Below are 22954 nucleotides of genomic sequence, written 5' to 3' on the forward strand. Positions count from 1 at the left end.
TACGGAGCAGGCAATAAGTCCAGCAGCTATCTCAATCAATCGTCAGTTATGGAAAGATCGGGTTCCAAAGGCCGGATCCCTTGTGAATCAAGTCACGAAAAGTTCAAGAATCGGCAACAGGCCATGGGCCCATGTCTTCAACGCCGACACTTCTATTCTAATTTGAATATATGAAAAAGACCACCGGAACAAATGTCCATCAGTAACTGACCCATAACTACTGAACACTACGGTCTGATGAAGCACCATCTCAAGCAATTGCTTCCCTGATTGAACTATTCTCATCCTCGTCCACTTAAACATCGTAAAGCTGGGTCACGTATTACGACTATATTAACGAAAACATTGATTTATTCATTGATACATGAAAACAGCAGGTAATTTTTAATCGTACGTAGCAAATATACCCACTGGGAAATAATTTAAAACTATTGACATTAAAATCAGTGTAAATAACTTTCAAAAATCATTTCGCCATCAACTAGTGGCTGCCTACTAATCATATTTTCACAGCTTGCAATAGCTTCTTTTATATCTCACAAACCATAATTGCCATCAGCTGATAACCCCATTTTCAATGCTCAGCAGGTGAGTTTTCAACTATTTATCATTATTCTAGTTATTCTTTTACAGCTTTAAAAAGTTTCTTGAAGCGGTTGACAAAGTTGATGCTCGGCAAACGTGTTTTTACTTCCATTTTCGAATGAGTTTCCTCTTTAGACGAGTATGATGGATCCGTAACTTCCTTGAATGAATCCTAATTCCTAATTTCTTCTCACTGCATCGAAGGGCTCGAAGACTTAAAGTCGACTACTGCTTATCACTGATGACGCGCCCGCTCTATGGGCATCATTTCGATGAAGTCTCCTTAGAGGTTCGTCTCATCGTCACGTCACAGTCCTGCTACAGTCTTTGTAAGTCACGATACGACGAATCCGCTCGCATTGATTTAAAATCATTATATGCAATAATATTTTTTATTTCATTCCCTGTCAATTTTTAGAGAGCAATTGGATTTACCATTTCGATTTAAACTTTTTTTAAGGTATAAAAATTTCTTCCTGTTATAATTGAGCTTATGTAATTGTCACGCAAAACGAATTTACTTTCGTCCATTGATTTTATGTGAAATAAAACTTCAGGCTCATAGTGAAAAATTTAATAACAAGGAAATTGTTATTAAATAACGAATTCGACCAAATTAACCTCGTGATGCCGGTGATGATGAAATAAGTCTGGTTTGTTGCCGATTAGTGAAATATTCGCTACTTATTCCCATGAGGCCAAAAAACATTTTTAAATTAGCAAAGAATCATTATTAACGAAGCTTCATCGTTTTAGTGGAATTTCCTCGTTCTTTTCCGTGACAAAAAGATACAGCTTTACGAGGTTTCTCGAGTAATGAGCTTTGTGACATTACTGTATGTTGCCGATACCGAGCCATTGTTGGAGCAAGGTCTACAATCTGGATCGCAGGAGTTGATTAAACATTCATCATACTATGTCTATCATCGAGTACACCGCACCTATTTAATAAATACCACATCTGCAGATATACGCGTAAATATTAATCCATAAACAATACTTTCTCACTTATATTTCTATTTATTCTTTATAAGTAATAAGAGAGTTTTTTTATATATATTACTACTGAGACCTTGAGTCAAGATTTGAAATTTTGATCATATTTTCAGCATAAACTTAACTATTCTCGAATGTTGGGAGGGCACCACAAACAGACGAAAACTAATTACATGGCACACGCTCCAATAATCTATCTCAGATAACTGTAAATTGTAGGAATCTTTATTTTATCTAATGTAATTTACTGACAAGTAAATTATATTTATATCGTGCAACTCCATTGCCATCTTCGCAACCCACTTCTTGGTATGGCATTTTCTGAATAATAATTATTAAAAATATCTGTGAAATAATATTCTCATGCTCATACACGCTTTTTTCAATTTTATTCGTTAAATAATTGCAGAGCTTATTTGTCATGAAATTCAACTGTGTTATAATTTCGTGACTGCGGATGGTAAAAATAATTTAGTTTGCGATACAATTATTCATGATGTTATGTAAGTGAACTAAATTTTTAGTAGTCATGGATGATAATCATATTTCGCCCTATATTATTTAGCCGTCTTGAAATAATAAAATTACGAAAGTATCTGTACAAAAATCTGGTGGAATTTATTTTAAATTAGGTAGTCATAAATAATCCGCTTCTCTGGCCGGTGTCAAGCCGAACCCAAAGAAGAATCGTTGCAGCAAGAATAGTCAGATTTCCTACACCAGCTTAACCACACGGTGCTCCCGCTTCACCTGTGTTTGCCTAGCAGTTTTTGGAAGGCATACCTGCAGCATCTTACCTCGGCCGCGGTCCTGCTCTCCTCTTGATCTGACGTTGTGGTGGTTCGACGAGAGCGTGGTTCCCCCACCTGAAGCTCAGACGTTCTCCTGCTCAGCAGCTGTGGTCACGGTGGTGCTACACTCCTTGAAGCTACACTCCTTGAAGCTTCGGAGACGTCAGAGGTGAGGCTTGATTCTTGACTAGAACCTGCTTACCTTGCTCCAAGCCAATTGTTCAAAATTGGATGATCCTCTAGGATTTGGACCGTTATTAATTTGTGAATTCCACCGATTTTTTGTTGAACACTGATATTAATTAGCCATGTACTATATTCAACCAATTCTCAAATTTGGGTTTGTTTACCGGCAGGTGTGAACCGTGTGATGTTCCTGGCCAGCCATGGATGACCGAGCCAGCATTTGATCCATCCTTTGAACTTAAAGAAAGCATGTTCAGTTTTTAGTAGCAAATCCTTTCTTATTTCCTGATTCGTTTAAATTGGTTATGGTTATTAACTGAAGTCGGAAATTCAGTCATCTTCTATTAGAAATTAAATTCAATATTCATTATTTTTGTACAGTATCTGCTTATATGGTGCTGGTAATATATTCGAGAGCAGCCCTGCCTCTGCCCGGCAACGCCACAACGTGTAGGACAGCGCAGACGCAACTAAAGCAGCGCTATGGTAATATGTTATCTCACTTATTTCTTTGAGTGTATCGTTCAATTTAGAAGAAGGCGGGTACGAAACCTCGACGTTCGTAATTCGTGGACGACGCCATGAGTGTAACTTTATGCCCCGAAGAGTATAACTTTTTGTCTTGCCGGATTAGTTCAAAAATAATTTAATTCTGCGGTGTCAGCTTTTATTAAACCATATTGAATTTAATACGATTCATAACAACCCGGCCACCTTATCGAATTCACCCTAAATTTTCACGAGCACCGGCATGTTTTGAACCCTCCAACTCGTTGCTCCAATCTTCATCAACTGAAACTACTCGGCAAAAACGAGCTATTATTGCCCTAAACGAACAGAAACTCAGTTATTCTTTTATGTGTCATTGACAGCTTCGCTTGCAAATTTCCAGTAATGGTTTTCGTAACCCTATAAACAAATATGGTGTGCGAAATATGTTATTAAATCACTCGTTGGCATCCCCAAGGATCGTTGCCACCTGTTCGACGATGCGTTTGTTAGAAGCGAGTCTTTATAGGGAAACACGGGAAAAATGTACGAGTCCACCAAAGAGTTTAATTTTCTTTGTGTAGAAAAGTTACTTCACAAAATTGAAGGCCAAAAGAAATGATAAAATATATAAATCAGAAACTTACTTCCCTCGTAAGACACATCTGCCATGTTGTATAATATATTGTCCTGCGATAATATAACATATAAAATACTCCAAAGCTACCACCGTTCAATAACAACTTTGAATGTGGTTCAATAATTATTTATGTGCAAGTAGTTTGAATGAGAAATAATTAAAAGAATTTCGAAGCACTTAGATGCATTCCCATAAGGAATATAATTCACCAAGTTATCGCTATGATATAATTGGCTTAGTAGCCAGTGGAGCACAATCGCCGGCATAAACATTTGACCTCACGATGTTAGTTTGGCCGAGTTATTCAATGATTTTAGCATTGGGAAATATGCTTCGTTTTAACAAATATTTGAACATCAAAGCTTCTGCATGACCGAGCGATTGAAATTCCGTGGTTTTCGGACAAAGGCACCTCATCGAGTCGCAGTTGCCGATATAGGGCAACAACGATGCCCAAACTTTGCAAATCAATTCGAGTTCCGTAAGTCATTTATTAATAATTCTCGCAGGACATACGCAATCAATTTTCCTGCTAATGCATTCAAATTTTACAACGTAATTCGAGACGCTTCACACCTCTCGGATTTGAAACCTGCTAAACTTAGGTAAACTACTTTTTCGCGGCCATGCTAACGTTATCGACATTGCTTCATATCTGTCTCTTATACACATCTAGATGTGTATAAGAGACAGGCATGACTCATGATCACCGTAGCACGACTCACGATCACCGTAGCATGACTCACGATCNATTTTAAGGATATCTATATTGCATCTAATTTTAATCTGAACACCACCAATTAATAAGGATATCTATATTGCATCTAATTCTAATCTGAACACCACCAATTAATAAGGATATCTATATTGCATATAATTTTAATCTGAACACCACCAATTAATAAGGATATCAATATTGCATCATGGACGACAAGAAAACAACTCATGTATAGCAATTAAGTTTTACCTGCCGATTTTTGAAACGCTGAATTGGAGTCGTCGAACCCACCGGCTTAAAGAGGATTTAGAGTCCAGGTAATTAAAAAAATCAATTCAAATGAAGAGGTGAAGAACTATGAATGATATATACTGCGGGTGTTATTCACAGCTCCCTTATTATATATTGTCAGTTGAAATAGTTTATTTACCTCTCGCCAACCCTCAGCGCCATCGGTTGAAAAATCGGCGGCCAGGCAAAAAAGTTTTCCATGCTATCTTTTCACGGTAGTCAAAATTATTTCGCAAAATTATTTAGAAACAGAGAGTGATTGCTTTCGATAACAACTCAAACTCTCTCCCCTGGTCGCGAAAGTTTACTGGTGAGGGATAAGTAGAAATTAATTACTTCCTTGAATGTATTTCAGTCATGAGCGTCGCGATTCATAGACATGATCCAAGAGCGGATTCAATGCAGCACGCTTTCGTGCAAGTGTTAATAATTTGCTAGATCTAAAGAAGCAATTTCAAGCTATGAAAATATAATTAGAGCTCTTCAATAGGTTATTTGATGCATATTTAATTTGGAAAATTAATTTTTATTCCTTCGATTGAAATTCTTAAACATTTAATTACCATACTCAAATCGCACTGCCTCTAGTGGGTTCGAAGCCATGTGGGAGAATGCTTATTACATATAACTCGCTGAACTATTTTAACGACTACATGCAGAATGAGTAATTGCATGCTAAATACAATACAAATTATCTGTTGATCGTGTATCAATGAATAATTCTATTATTTCATCCGGGTTGTCATGATAAGCAACTAATGTGTACGATAACTGTGCTGTGGTGAGAATAGTCCAGTCTGGCATACAACTGACTTCTAAGACACTCCATCTGACCGTAGTGTTCGGTAATAACTTATAGGGTACAATGGGGTATCCATATAGATAGTGTAAATGTTCGTTTAAAAATAAGAGAAGTAATAAACTTCAGGCCCTACGCTGCACTGTGAAGAGGGTTGAGAATGAGACTTCATGTAACGATTGATCTATTCTTATTTTAACAAGTGTACATATACTGCGTGCAATTCTGACTGGGGGTTAGACGCCATTTGATTTATTATACAATCGCCGCCTCGTGAGGCGGCTGTGTCGGACTGGTGCCTTCCTCAATCGTTTGGCCATTAAAAGGCAGTAAATTCTCAACCAATTCTGTTGAGAAAATTTCAATCTTAAAATGACAACATTTCGTGATTTCGAAATTTCAGATACCGATAGTATTTAAATAGTTAAAATCGTTAATAATTTTGACCCATATGCGTTTCGACGTAGAGGGTTATTGTAAAATATCGAAAGCTAAAAGATCGGAGCGCTCTGGCAACGTTGCTTTAGCTTGCGTTACATGTTTATATCATAACTATTTAATGGAGGCTTTCCGCAAGTTTTCATAACTTGAAATAATTATACAAAAGTTTTTATAACAAGGCCGCAATGTTGTAAAACATTAGTTAATAATGAAGATAATTCTGCATGAAAAAATATGATAATTATGACTTTTGCAATTTCCGGTGAATAGATACTCCTAATAATTGGGGTCGGTACAACGTAATACCATTACAATGTACTGCTCCATGAGAGGAAGTGGAGAGGGGCCCCTACAACACATCGACACGCGTTTGTTTATACTCTTAATATGAGTTAATTGTTCTGGAGGCCGCGTTATAAATTAAGCGGCCGTGGGAAGTATGCGCAGTGAGACGGCTTCATCAGCGGACTAGTGCGCATGACGGTCATAACTAATGCGTTAACATTCTTGATTCGTGTACAATAAACAAACTTCAACAAATACAAAGCCCAGTTATATTGAATGAATACATGGGTATAGGCTCTTTATCGAGAAACTGTGAAATTTTGCACAGATATTTTTACGCGGGCAAGAATTTAGGAAATGCTAGGCATATTTTCAAAATACCGATAACACGACATAACACCTACCCCACTACCCGCCACTTGATTTACAAATCCGGACCAAAAGACGAGGAAGTGACATCGGTAGATAGAAATCGCGTCAATGTTCCCAAGTTCATCTCCCTTTTATCCAAGAATTTACTTCACAATACACACCGAAAACGTTTTGAACAAACTCACACACGTACTCAATATTACTCAGCATGCGTGATGAATCGGTGGCCTCATATAACTTAATCACATAAAGTAATTTTTAATTCTGTAATAGTCATTTGTATATGTATCTAAAATTACTGAAAACATTTCTTGAATGCATTGTTTTAGTGAGTGGTGGATCCATGACTAAGGTATTCTTACTCATGATGGTCGCGCATCAACAGCACACAGCTGGCTGTGGTATCATGACTACACCGATAACAGAACATATCTTTCTATACCAAAATTGCTCAACAGAAAAAAACTGATAATCGCAAGCGATATTATCCTTTAATTCATCAACAACGCTGTAACAGATGTGTATGAGTTTTCTAATATACACAATTATATCAACAACGCCCCTGGCTGCTTGAGGAACTGACTATCTGATTGCACGTAATAAGCAACTGTAAAATTTTCAACGGCTGGGATAAACGCATGATATTTATCGCCCGATCTTGTTTCTGGTAAATTTGATTTCTTTGAATAAATTGTCTATATTAGCCTATGAGCAGTTTTCTGGGCAAATTCGAAATTATTTTCACTTGTGTAAGTTTTCAGTTCTGCTCTGGGTAACCAATTTAGTTGAAAACTTTAAAGATTCATTCAAGTGAGAAAGAAAAATAAGAGCAGTGAATCGTTGAAGAGGTTCCCAACTATCCAAGCTAGTGAACCAACCTCAAAAAAGGAGATTATGTCCACAACATTCGTTTCTCACGAGTAGTGCGCAATTTCAAATTTGAAATATGACAAGAAATAATTGTTATTGAATCTTCTGTAGTAAAACATTGGCACGGCATATGAATAGCACCTTCACGGGGGCCTTATTATTAATATGCCAGTTAAATTTAGTGAACCTTTGTGAGACAGCATATCAACTACACTGCCTTCCGCTTTAAAGCTATAAATTACGAACAAAAAACTGCAATCATATAAAACTGCCTTGCGAACAACATGGAAGCCTTGTTATCGGAAATGTTTTTTGTGATATTTTCCCCTGTTATTTCTATGTTTATTTGTGTAGAGCTCGCATATAAGTGTCTATGGTATATTTAATATTTATTTTAATTCTCTAAATTAAGCTCACATTTCAAGTTACCACGTGCATCAGCATTAGTACAATAAATACTTATAATAAAACTTAGATGTTTAACATCCGTCAGAGTCCCGGGAGCAGCCTCTAGCGTCCTACGCTCTGCGTGCACACAGACAACTCAGCGGCCCTGTGAAGGGAAAGATGGAGATTTAAGCAGTTTATCGGACAAACGTTGAACAACATTGCGGCCTTGTTATAAAATTATTTTATAAAATTTTTCATGGTATGGAAGCTTGCAAAAAACCTCCATTAAATAATGTTTATCTAACAAGCAAGGCAAGCTAATCAGCAATTATGCCGTGGCGCGCAGCTCATCACGCTTCCGATTCTCCACTATAACCCTCTGCGTCGAAACGCATATGGGTTCAAAAATATTTCAATAATATTAAATGCAAACCCACTACCAATTCAAATTTCGGGTTCTTTATATACTGCTTTTACTGAACACATCAAAATATGACACTGCACTGAATGATAACTGCACAGCAGTAACTAAATGATTTTTGAGGCTTCCGCGTTGCCCAGCGAGGCGATTTTCACGATTCTAATTGGTGGAAAGAAATACGTGTTATTGTTTGATAATTTAATAAATACATGGACATATTAGAATGCAATACATGAAAACATAATCCGACGAGTTCACATCTGGATTTCGTTGACCACTAGCACGGACAAGAAGTAAGTGTATCATTTGACGGAGTTTGTACGTGCGTCAATGCATATGTCGTGCCGAAATCACGGAATTTGTGATTCTATGAAATCCGCAGACATTTTGCTGAATCTGTAGAATCAACCATTCGTTGCTGATTCAGAAAATTGGACCTTAGAATTGGAGTTATAAAATTAATCGACAGTTAGAGTTAGAAAAGTTTAGGTCAATTTCGGCCAAGTTCCTTCATATATAAATATTAAAAAAAAATAACTTGGCCGACTGATCTAACCCTACATTCCTATAGTATAGAAATGCTTATTCTAAAGATTCGACAAGCTGGATGCCGATTCCATAGAATCGGCAATTTTGCGATTTCGGCACGACGCATATGCATAAAATTTGGCTCAACAGCTTTGCAGGGAATAAAATCCAAGGTAAGGTAAGTTGGAATATGGTATAAACATTTCCACCGTTTCTAACTTCGAATCGTCAAAGCGACAAAGAAATAAAAACTCTACTCTATTTCCCGAATCGCAGATTAACCTGAAATTGGAAGGCAAACAGTGGCCTCAACAATTTATTCTGTAAATTCGGAAAATCGAGTGACGTTTTTATTTTTTGGCACTAGAAACGAAATATTAAAAACTGTGAAAATTTTATACCTTATTCCATCTAACAATAAGATAAAACTTATAGAAAGTATAAAACGGATAAAAATCTTGAAATTATATTTTTATAAGTGGAAAATTGTGGACAATTCGACCATTACCTTGTTTACATCGCGGAACATCAGACTAGTGGCTGCCTATACGTACAATGCAGTCATGTTAATTATTCTAGATAAAAAGTAAGTATTTCGTTTTACGCAATTTCGTGCACTGAAAGACACACATACAAGATGCATGTTCACGTTGTGATGAAGGGTAATTAATAAATCTGCTTCCTATCGTTGATGGCGGCCAAGGTAGTGCGGCTATTGCGTAATAACTTAGGCAACGCTCAAAACACGAGCGTGTTCAGTCATAGCGATTTGGATACCAAATGCGGCATAACATAAATTGTTAAGCTTAAATAAGTTAACTCGCGCAATATGTCTATCGTATATAACTTTAACGCAACAATAATCAGTTGGGTGCAAAGAAAAATATCGAGCAATACAGGGTGTCCCCCCAAAAAACGATACTCAACTTTGAATGGCTGTAACTCGGGAAGTAATAGAGTTAAAAAAAATTTGGGAGGTCAAGTTTTGTTCCCTATGTTTTTCTGCATCTCTCCACCAAAAATCAGACAGATCGATGTAGCCATAAGCGTTTGATAGAACTTTCAGTGACGTGTGCTAAAATCGTGCTTGCGCAAAGTTTTAGTAAGATCATTTTGCATAATCATTACGACGTCATGACATGTTTTCTTTTCGCTGTTTTATTTTTTGCATCTTTGGCGAGACGTAATACGTCTCACCAAATACGTACGTAAGTCTATCACTTGGAGTGAGTGTAATAGTGTAATACGTACGTAAGTCTATGTCTAGTGATGTATTAGCAGTAGTTAGCGAAAACTAAGCACGTGGGGGCTAGAGATGACAATGAAACAAAGTTAAGGTTCCTATATTTATCTTTCGTTTGTTATTTCAGTGAACTGCAACGTATATTATTGCATAGGCGTATGAGGCTTGGCCGGGCTGCGAGAAAGGATAGTGGTCAGTGAAGTTCACAACCAAAGCGTGACGTGCCAGATCTGCAGCCATTAGCCCCCAGCAGTTTCGTTCAGTGTTGCCACAATAAATTTAAAATCTTAAATATCCATAATGGTAACAATATTCGTATATAGATCAATTATATTTATAAAATTTATTATCTGTTTAATTTCTCCATATATATTAAAAATATCTATCATTTATCAATTCATCAATTTTGGACTAAAAATATACATAGTTTAGATCAATTATCATTTGGTAATATGAAGGGCACAGCCCATCTATCAATTGACAAAGATATAGCATGCCAGCATGCAATATATTAAATTTCTTCTATTATCCATTAAAATTAAATATCCATTATTGTGCACTTATTCAAATTAAATATCTATTATATAATTATTTAAATTAAACATGGCAACACCTTTATTTTAGTTTGAAATCAGAGGGCGGAGTTAGCTATGTCAGTCTCTGAAACTGTCTGGCACACACCCGCACGACTAAGTGGTACCGAGGACTTACGTCTCATAAAAAGACTGAAGCTGGTGCAGTCGGCTGAAGCAGGTAAGTGGTTCAACTGGGGCTCAGGAGAACATGCGGACGTGGCGATCTTAGCACCTCATGACTCCCATCTTGTGCGACGACGAAGCAGTACCGTAACTCCGGTCATAGCGTCCTGGGATACTGATAACAAATCGACGGCCGCAGGAGGAACTGGTCATGGGATGAGGTGCTAGAGAAGACTGCGGATAGTTAGTCGATTGGCTTGAAGTTTGGTTCCATTGAAAGGGAATCCAGAAACCGCGAGCCTCTAATACCTCAAAATCGCTTAGATGGTGCCAGGCAATTATGTAGTTTGAATGTAACGTAGTACTGAAATGCATTATAGAGCGAAAATTATAATTTTAAGTCTAGTTTTAGCTTAGGTTATTAATCGATCTCTATGCAAGCTTAAAGTTAACATTTAACGACAAACTTAAAACTATACTATTTTCGACAGAGCAGGACAATTCCGCATGTCACATAATCGCAAAACTAGATAAAAGTCATTTTCATAGCTTGAAATGGCTTCTTTAGATTTAGCAAACCATAAACACTTCCACGAACGCGTGCTGCATTGAATCCAATGCGATCATTTCTATGAATCGCGACGCTCATGACTGAAATACATTCAAGGAAGTAATTAATTTCTACGTATCCCTCACCAGTAAACTTTCGCGACCAGGGGAGAGAGTTTGGGTTGTTATTGAAAGCAATCGCTCTCTGTTTCTTAATAACTTTGCGAAATAATTTTGAATCACGTGAAAAGATGGCATGGAAAGCTTTTTTGCCTGGTCGCCGGTTTTTCAACCGATGGCGCTGATTGTTGGCGAGAGGTAAATAAACTATTTCAACTGAAATTATGTAATAAGGGAGCTGTGAATAACACCCGCAGTATATATCATTCAAAGTTCATCACCCCTTTATTTGAATTGATTTTTTTTAATTACCCGAACTCTAAATCCTCTTTAAGCCGGTGGGTTCGACGACTTCAATTCGGCGTTTCAAAAATCGGCAGATAAAACTCAATTGCTAAACATGAGTTGTTTTCTTGTCGTCCATGATGCAATATAGATATCCTTATTAATTGATGGTGTTCAGATTGGAATTAGATGCAATATAGATATCCTTATTAATTGGTGGTGTTCAGATTAGAATTAGATGCAATATAGATATCCTTATTAATTGGTGGTGTTCAGATTAGGAATTAGATGCAATATAGATATCCTTATTAATTGGTGGTGTTCAGATTAGAATTAGATGCAATATAGATATCCTTATTAATTGATGGTGTTCAGTAGTTATGCATGAGTCAGTTTTTTTGTCTTTCAGGTGTAAATAGAATGAAGTATAAATGAAGTTACGCTAAAATTTAAAACAGATTAACAGATTCAAACGAAGAGCAACCGTATGCAAGAAGCTATCTAACAAATAAGTTCCTGTATTTTTGTGTGTGCTAGAAACAGTGTTCCATTGTCGAGGACATTAGATTTTAAATTAATGAAGTTCCAGCGTGAACTAAATTTGAATTTCTCAAGATTTTATTCATTCATGTTAAAAAATGTGATGGTTTAATTTATTAAGATAATTTGAATAAGTATATCAGCAAGTAGTTGATATTTATTCTTCATCTCCGTGAAAACTCACTTGGTATAAATAGTTTAATATGAGGTTGTGGGAATTTTTCAAGATTACATTCAGTTATTGATTACATGTCAACCACTCCAGAGCTCACGATATTGCAATATTCAGAGGTAAACATTTCGCATTGAACATATATTAATCACTTACAAGTTCGCGACATCTTTGCAGCACAAATTGCTATCATAGCCTTAAATATTAGAAAATTATTACAAAAATTTGGCCAATAATCTGCTTATCGTCCAGCAGCTGTCATGTTACAAATATTATTTTATATTTTGAATATATTCTTGAATAAAATATTACTTGAAACAGAGGCTTGCGAAGATCATCACTAAATAGACATTAGTCCAAGCGCTCTTTGTATAATAGGAAACTTCACTACATGTGTTATTCAATGTTTGCAGCAAAGAAAAACATGCTTTGTTTTAAAAAATGTCTTATGCTTTTGAATGACCCAGCGATCAAAATGTCCGCGGCGGTTGGAAAAAAACGCCTCTTCAAGAGGCTGGGCAGCAGCGATGTCCACGTATTACATTAGCAATCAATTCGAATATTTTGCGGTTCCGAGGTGCGTCAATCAAACCTTCGCACAATGAAAGATACATCAATCTTTAACGTTAACCCTATGCGCTTTACTGTGCGCAGGATTGAGACTTAAAATAGCATACAGCGTTTTGATACCCAATCTCATAGTGGCAGACAAGCGTTGCATCCTATTCACAGCTACTGAATACTCCGGTCACGGGTAGAATCTCAGCAGGCCATTCTATCCCAAACTGAACTATTCTCACCGCTGTCATCGCAAACATCATTGCGCATCTCAGTTTAGTATCAAGACTACGCGGACAAAACCAAAGTCAGTGTGTTTGTTTATGTATTTCGCAGCAACTCAATCTGCAATTCAAATTAAGATGTGAACCGGGATCTCTCTCATAACAGTCTTGAAGTTTGAAATAGTTATACGAGACCTCTTATCTGGTGATAGACAATAACTTATTGGATTGAAAATTTATAATAATATTATAAAAATCCAAGCTGCGCTCGCGTAAGCAGATTATTTTTTTTAAGTTATCTGATAATTGCACTTTATGATATGTCATAACATGAATGTCCGACAGATTTCAACGAAACTTTGTATATAAATGCCTAATCTCTCAACGGTGATGTTCAGCTCGTGACATTTCTATTTTCCTTTCGTTCGCGAGTTATACAAATATAGGAGGAACGACCGGCTTTTCTACCAGCCGGTTTAACCAAGAGCCTTATACGTATAGCCGTATAACTCGCAAACGATGTCAAAACGAAAAAATTGTAAAACATCACCGTTGCTGAGGTTAGGTATTTAAATACTAAGTTTCGTTGAAATCTGTTCAGTAGTTTGGAAGAAATTTCTTGATTACGGCGAATTTAAGCACGTATTGCTGTTTAAATCACAAATGAAGGTGAAATGAAAAAAGAAACTCGCGAAATTCAAAATTTCGTTCGAATCTGCTCAGTAGTTTGGAAGAAATTACTTGATCACTGTAAAATTCGGCCCGTATTGCCATATAAATTTGGCAAAAACAAACGATGGCAAATTCAAACAATTTTCACCAGCAAAACATTATCGTTAGGTCCTAATGAATACGTGTACTAAGTTTCATCGAGTTACGTTCATTAGTTTGAGAGATATTCCTTGATCATTGAATTTGGAAGTTGGCCGTGAGACCGGCCGCGAGTCCGGCCGTTAATTTGTCCGAGACGTAAACCAAGAAGGATAGGTTAAAAAGACAGATCTGGGTGAAAAAACCATCGCTGGGAGTCGTGTGCTGCACGTGTTGCGTACAAATCGTCAAACAAACGTTTGAACTTCTGACATTGACGTCGGACTATCGCTCCCCTACCGCCCTCTTCTTCCTTACCGCCCCCCAAAATCTTTCCACCGCCCCCAGGGGGGCGATATCGCCCACTTTGGGAACCACTGGTCTAGAGTTACGTTGTGAAATTTGGATGCATTAGCAGGATAATTGATTGCGGACGTCCTGCGAAAATTTATAATACATGACGTACGGAACTCTAATTGATTTGTAAAGTTTGGGCATCGCTGTTGCCCTATATCGGCAACTGCGACTCGATGAGGCGCCTTTGTCCGACAACCACGGAATTTCAATCGTTCGGTCATGCAGAAGCTTTGATGTTCAAATATTTGTTAAAACGAAGCATATTTCCCAATGCTAAAATCATCGAATAACTCGGCCAAACTAACATCGTGAGGTCAAATGTTTTTGCCGGCGATTGTGCTCCACTGGCTACTAAGCCAATTATATAATAGCGATAACTATTGCATTTTGGTACAATTTGAAATTAAAGAACAAAGTATGCGTTGAAACTTTTATTGTTGTGGTTCCGAAAAGAGAATTGGTTCGCAGAACGAAGCCACGAGGAAACGAGAAGCACGAAGCGCGATGAGGAACTCGTGCACTGTAGTAGAATAGGTTCGCACATAAGTACAAATTCGAAAGTTGGAAGTCTAGAACACAATATTTAATTTCAGTTGAATGAGTCACTGTTTCAGGGTGAATATGTCTTTCTCTCCAATTCTCACCAAATATTGCCGGTGGCAACAGAACGTAATAAGCAAGTAGTTCAGCTCAAAAAACCAGAAACGACCGAGTCGAAGACCAAGTGGAGGCGGTTGGGTGGATTCTTATCTGAATAAGACAGAAAACCAACTTAAGCCTAAAAGTAATAGATTCAATGATTTAACGGAGTGAATTTCAGTATGTTTCAATAAATTCAGAATAATGAACACAGTTTCAAATAATCAAAATGACAAACCTATTTGTTTCCGTTGAGGAACCCTAGACAAGAGTTTTCAGGTAGAGAACTATTAGAAAGAAAATAGTGAAAACAGTATAAGGAGTGTTCGCTCATAATTAAAGAGTTAAGCGCATGCAAGTTAATTATCAAGTTAATTATTAAGTATGGCATAATCGGTTAACACCGAAGCTCCAAGGAGCCAATAACCGAACGAGTTTCAACCAGTGGCGTAAAGCCAGTTAAGCAAGATCTTAAACGAGCGAAACACAGAAGTTCTAACATGCATTAAATTGAACAAAATTAAATGAAAACGCACTCGCACAAACTCAAATTGAGTAACAGAAAAGCAAGATTGATCAATGGTTTGAGCCGGAAGTCTTCACTCGGGTAAGGTTAAAGCAATAGTCCTCTAGAACGAGCTACAGAGCGTCGACTATGTCTCCGGACACGAGACAAACGACAAGCGCATAAACGTTAACGAATTAATTAGACAACAAATTTTAACATAACTTGGTGAATTATATTCCTTATGGGAATGTTTCTCAATGCTTCGAAATTCTTTTAATTTTTTTTCTCATACAAACTACTTGCGCATAAATAATTATTGAACCACATTCAGCAGTTGTTATTGAACGGAGGTAGCTTTGGAGTATTTTATATGTTATATTATCGCAGAACAATATATTATACAACATGGCATATGTGTCTTTCGAGGGAAGTAAGTTTCTGATTTATATATTTTATCATTTCTTTTGGCATTCAATTTTTGTATAGAAACTTTTCTACATAAAAAAGTAACTTTTTGGTGGACTCGTACATTTTTCCCGTGTTTCCCTACAAACTCGCTTCTAACAAACGCATCGTCGCACACGTGGCAACGATCCTCGGGGATGCCAACGAGTGATTTAGTAACATATTTCACACACCATATTTGTTAATAGGGTTACGAAAACCATTACTGGAAATTTGCAAGCGAAGCTGTCAATGACACATAAAAGAATAACTGAGTTTCTGTTCGTTTAGGGCAATAATAGCTCGTTTTTGCCGAGTAGTTTAAGTTGATGAAGATTGGAGCAATGACTTGGAGGGTTCAAAACATGCCGGTGCTCGTGAAAATTTAGGGTGAATTCGATAAGGTGGCCGGGTTGTTAAGAATCGTATTAAATTCAATATTATTTAATAAAAGCTGACACCGCAGAATTAAATTATGTTTGAACTAATCCGGCAAGACAAAAAGTTATACTCTTCGGGGCATAAAGTTACACTCATGGTGCGGTCCACGAATTACGAACGTCGAGGTTTCATACCCGCCTTCTTCTTCTAAATTGAACGATACACTCAAAGAAATAAGAGAGATAACATATTACCATAGCGCTGCTTTAGTTGCGTCTGCGCTGTCCTACACGTAGTGGCGTTGCCGGGCAGAGGCAGGGCTGCTCTCGAATATATTACCAGCATATAAGCAGATACTTTCGTAATTTTATTATTGCAAGACGGCTAAATAATATAGGGCGGATTATGATTATCATCCATAACTACTAAAAATTTAGTTCACTTACATAGCATCATGAATAATTGTATCGCAAACTAAATTATTTTTACCATCCGCAGTCACGAAATTATAACATAGGTGAATATCATGACAAATAAGCTCTTCAATTATTTAACGAATAATATTGAAAAAAGTGTGCATGAGCATTAGAATATTATTTCACAGATATTTTTAATAATTATTAATCAGAAAATGCCATACCATGAAGTGGATTGCGAAGATGGCAATAGAGTTACACGATATATATATATATATATAATTTACTTATCAGTATATTACATTAGATAAAATAAAGATTCCTACAATTTACAGTAATATGAGATAGATAATTGGAGCGTGAGCCACATAATTTGTTTTTGTCTGTTTGTGGTGCCCTCCCAACATGTGAGAATAGTTCAGTTTATGCTGAAAATATGATCCAAATTTCAAATCTTGACTCAAGTACTCAGTGTTAATATATATGAGATGACTCTCTCATCTCGTGAGAATACGTACTGAAAATCAACTATAATGTAAAAAATTCTGTAAAATAATGTAAAATAATAATAATAATATAAAAAATGAATATAAATAAAAAATTCATAGAATAGAAAATTCGTGAAAATAAAATTGATAATTCTTTAAGAAAGAATAGAAAATTTATGAAAATAGAATAAAAATATCATGAAAATAGAACAGGTAATTAATCAAAATAGAATAGATGATTCATGAAAATAGAATAGTACCTTTATGAAAATAGAATAGATAATTCATGAAAATAGAATATTTGCATTCGCACATGTATGATCAATGATCAATTGTCGTATCCAGTCGAGGTAATTTCTCGTAAAATAATTTCGTTACCCAACGAATGCAAATAATTTTTAAAATTGTAAATGATGAAAGGAATGACTAGTTTTCATTTTTTATCATTTTTTATACTATAATATTATTGGGAAAGACAACATTTGTTTAAAAAACGATTTTATTTAGAAGCGTGATCAGAATCCTATTTTGTATTATTTGCACAGTAATATAGTTGCCATACTTGGACGTACGCCAGAAATGATGTAAATTTGTATTCACTAAATCAGTCGCTATAGATGAAAATAGCAATTTTTGGTGCCCTATGGGCAGAGCGAAAGGAAAGTTGGAAATTATTCTAGCATTATATAGTAGCATGAAAATGTCTTGACACGTTAATTGCGATGCGACCCACCGGTGAGTCCTTTATAAAAATACCGAATATATAGAAGAGAAAAACAATTAGTTTAATTGGAAGTCATAGCACAGTCATATTGATGTCATGAACAAAGGTTTGAAATAATATAAAATGAGTTTTAACTTAATTTAAGTACCAGATAAAACATATATATAATTTCCAGTTGCAAGGCTTTAATTTGCCAATCCAAACAGCCGCACCATAAGAATACTGTCAATATTGATTGATATATTAGCTGGAAATCAATGCAGCCAAAGGTGTTTTCCCGCCCGCGTAGTGACATGGAGTACGTTGTTATATTTTGTTCAGAGAGATTTGGGTGCATATTGTAAAGTAAATTTTTGCGCAAAGAGGTGACGTCTATGGGAACATTGATGCGATTTTTATCAACCGATGTCACTTCCTCGTCTTTCGGTCAGGACTTGTAAATCAAGTGTTGGGTAATGGGGTTGGGGATATGCTCTGCGGCGTTATAATATCTGTGCAAAATTTTACAGTTCCTTTCATGCATGGCTAACCAGGTGCCTCCGCCGTATACAATGAACTTGAAATTGTTAGCCGTGTCACAGTTCCTCGATACAGCGCCCACACCCATGTATTCATTCAATATAACTGGGCTTTGTATTTTTTTCGAAGTATGTTTATTGTACACGAATCAATAATGTTAACGCATTAGTTAAGACCGTCATGCGCACTAGTCCGCTGATGAAGCCGTCTCACTGCGCATACTTCCCACGGCCGCTTAATTTATAACGCGGCCTCCAGAACAATTAACTTATATTAAGTGTATAAACAAACACGTTCCGATGTGCTGTAGAAGCCCCTCTCCCTCCACTTCCTTCCACTTCCTCTCATGGAGCAGGACATTGTAATGGTATTACGTTTTATCGACCCCAATTATTAGGAGTATTTATTCACCGGAAATTGCAAAAGTCAAAATTATTAGGTTTTTTCAAGCAGAATTATCGAAATTATTAACTAATGTTTTATAACATTGCGACCTTGTTATAAAAATCTGTTGCAAAATTCCCTTATGGTTTGAAAAATTGTGGAAAGCCTCCATTAAACAGTGCTAATATTAGCATTCAATGCGAGATATGGCAATATTACCTGTGCATACCGATCATCTATCTTTCGATTCATTATTATAACCCTTTGCGTCGAAACGTATATGGGTCCAAAAATGTTAGTCCGTTTAAGAACCGAAAGCAAGAACATGAATTAATATGAAATTCTGGATTCCATACTGCACTTACAGACACACGGAATGTATCACTGTGCGAGATGGTAATTGCAGCAGTAACTAAATGGTTTTTGAGGCTTCCGAGTTGTCCATCATGGCTTTTTTCATGATTCTAATTGGTGGAAAGACATACGTGTTTTTGTTTGATAATGTAACCTAAATAAATATACATATTAGAATGCAATACATGAAAACATAAACCGACGAGTTCACATATAGATTTCGTTGATGACTAGCATTGGCCCCGAAGTCAGAGCATCAACTGACGGAGTTTGTACGTGGGTCAATGCATATACATGCAATAAATTTTGCTTTGCAATTTTGCAAGGAACAAAATCCAAGATAAAGTTAATCAATTGAAAATTTTCGAATTAAAAATCTAAGTCTAGAATGCATATGATAAATTATGGAAGTTTGATGTTTACTTCGTTGTTTTTTCTCATCGGGAAAAACAACAATTGTTAGGAAGCAATATAGTTTTTCCAAATTACTCATGAGAATTAGAATGTCACTATTGCGCGAACGTAGGGCTTAATGTCTCATTCGATAGGCTGTGGACATAGCACTTTCATGTATGCCAAGTTAAATCGTAAGGACCTTCTTAACGTGGGAGACTCGGCGGCGTCGAGTCAAGCTCACTGCACTTATGAGGCGCTGTTGGCAGAGGCTCGTAACGTGTAGCTGCGGGTTAAATCGTAAGGACTTCTTAACGTGGGAGACGCGGCAGCGTCGAGTCAAGCTCACTGCACTTATGAGGCGCTGTTGACAGAGGCTCGTAACGTGTAGCTGAGGAAGGAATGAAGGCTGAAAAACAAATTAACCACACCAACCAACATGGCTTTATTGGTTTAACGCTCTTTCTGCACATGGATTTAAGTCTTCCTATTAATTTTGTGGGGAGAAAGGAATTATATCTTCGCAATACAGTTTTGTTAATAGTGAATAAAGTAATTTTGTACTTCTTTAACAACACATCAGCCAACCACAGGAGGAGCGTTCTTTGGTGAAGCACAAATAAATTATTGGATGTTTATATATCACTAATTGAGTTATTGATTAAATTATTGTGTTATTTATTTTAGTCATAATTTAATTTCTAATCGTTGAAAGCTCCAAAATAAAATGGGGATAATTCTGGAATAGTCAAGTTTTTATGTCTCCATGAATACGGAATTTGAATAATTTTGCATTCGTTTTTACTGCTTGTTATTATTATCCTATCTTTAAATTAACAATTTGAATGAAAAAAAATCGTGAAAAATTTCCACCTTTTCTACCTGCACTGAAGTGTTCCACTTCATATCGGAAGGTAATATTAAAAAACTAGACCGTGTCATCAATATTTTTAGAAGTATTTCATATATAATTGTATAGGATGCAATATTATTCTAAGAAACTAAGGCTTGGTTAAGTGGTAATATAATGCCTTTCGACAAAATTATCATCACTATTAATTTATAACCGTCACTATTAAAGTTTCACAAAGTTAAATTTCGAGTAAGAAATAAGGTACAGAAATGGACTAATTACTGCTTACGAGAGATTTCGAGATTCTAAAGAATCTGAGAAATTTTAGCTAACACGTCAATTCCCGAAAGAGTGAGTAACTTTGACATCGCCTTCGCGAGTTATCATTATAGATAATGACAAGATAACGCGTCTATGATATACTATCTAATGTAGATCTATCTATTCAGCACCACCCTGTGGCCTTGTCGCTCTATTTTGTTTTCTATATTACTCGCTAATTTTCTTTTCACCCAACTGATTATTGTTGCGTTAAGGTTATATTCGATAGACATATTGCGCAGGTTAAGTTATTTAAGCTTACATTTTATATACTACCGCATTTGGTATCCAAATTACTATGCGCTGTGACTGAACAAGCGCGTGTTTTGAGCGTTAACTAAGCTATTACGCAATAGCCGCACTACCTTGGCCGCCATCAACTATAGGAAGCAGATTTATTAAGTTGATTGGCTTTATTAACTTGACCTCCAATATGCTTAGAAAATTTCAACTCATTGTCGATATTAACTCCTAAATCCTTTTCCGTTGTCGACTTCGACATCGTCACTCTGTCGTTGCAACCGTGTCTTCTCATATTGTAATCTTGCTGTTCATTATTCTTGCCAAGGTGAATAACTTTACATTTGTCAGCGTTAAAACGCAGCTGCCACTTATCAGCCCAGTCAACCAGCCTGTCAAGATCACCTTGCAACTGTACTTTTTGCGACGTATTCTTCACCATATTATAAATTTTTGTGTCGTCAGCATACATCGGGCAAACGCTAGACACAGCTTCTGGCAGATCGTTTATAAACGCAACGAATAGAATAGGCCCGAGAACGCTTCCTTGTGGCACGCCGCTGCGCACAGAAGCCCAGTCTGATACGGACCCATCAATACTGACACGTTGTCGCCTCCCTACTAGAAAATCTCTGATCTGTTTGAGTACATTACTCTCAATTCCCAAAGACTTCAATTTACGCAACAACCGCTCATGTGGGACACTGTCAAATGCCTTGGCAAAATCGAGGTTTACTGCGTCTACTGGCTCCCTTTCGTCCAGCAGGCGAGTCCATTCGTTCAGAGTCGACAAGAGGTTAGTGGTGCAGGATCTCCCGGCATATGGCTCTCCCCAAATTAAAATTGTTTCTGAATCCCTCGAGATACTGGATATTGTATTCTAATATGTTGAGTTTTTTATTACATTATCAAACAACACGTATGTCTTTCCACTAATTAGAATCGTGAAAGTCACCTCGCTGGGAAACGCAGAAGGCTTAAAAATAATTTAGTTACTGCTGCAATTATCATCTCGGACAGTGATATTTTCGATGTGTTCAGAGAGTGCCGTACGGACTCCAAAATTTGAAATCTCATTCACTGCATATATCCTAATTACTACTTTCTAATATTTTTGCACCCATATGCGTCTCGACGTTGAGGGTTACAGAAGAGAATCGAATTCGAGATGAACTGTGCGCGCTGGCGGAGTTGCTGAATAATTTGCGTTGCTTGCTTATATTAACTCTTGTAGTAATGCTGATGCACGTGAAAACTTGAAGGATGAGCTTAATTTAGAGAAATCTTTTTAAGAAAAAATATAATATTAAATTTATCACAGACACTTAAATGCAAGCTCTACACAAATTCACATATATATAGCATGGGAAAATTCACAAATAATATTACCGATAACAAGGCTACCATGTTGTTCGCAAGGCAGTCCTACATGATTACAGTTTTTGTTCGTAATTTATAGCTTTAAAGTGGAAAACGGTACAGTTGATATGTTGTCTCACAATGGTTCATTAAATTAAACTTATACGTATTGAAAATAGGGCTTCCGTGAAGGTGCTATTCATATGCCGTGCCAATGTTTAACTACAACAGATTTAATAACTTTTATTTTCTTGTCATATTTCAAATTTGGAATTGCGCACCAGTCTTGAGAGGCGAATATTGTTGACAAAATCCCCTTTTTGAGGTTGATTCACTAGCTTGGATACTTGGGAACCTCATCAACGAATCTCAACTCCTATTTTCTTTATGACTTAAATGAATGTTCAAAGTGAACTAAAATGGTTACCCTGAGCAGAAAAGGAAACTTACACAAGTGAAAATAATTATGTAATGTAACTGAAGTGAGTGCAACTGAAGTGAGTGCAACTGAAGTGAGTGTAACTGAAGTGAGTGCAACTGAAGTGAGTGCAACTGAAGTGAGTGCAACTGAAG

Source organism: Hyalella azteca, unplaced genomic scaffold (genome assembly GCF_000764305.2).
Source record: "Hyalella azteca isolate HAZT.00-mixed unplaced genomic scaffold, Hazt_2.0.2 contig10444, whole genome shotgun sequence".
Lineage (NCBI taxonomy): Eukaryota > Metazoa > Arthropoda > Malacostraca > Amphipoda > Hyalellidae > Hyalella > Hyalella azteca.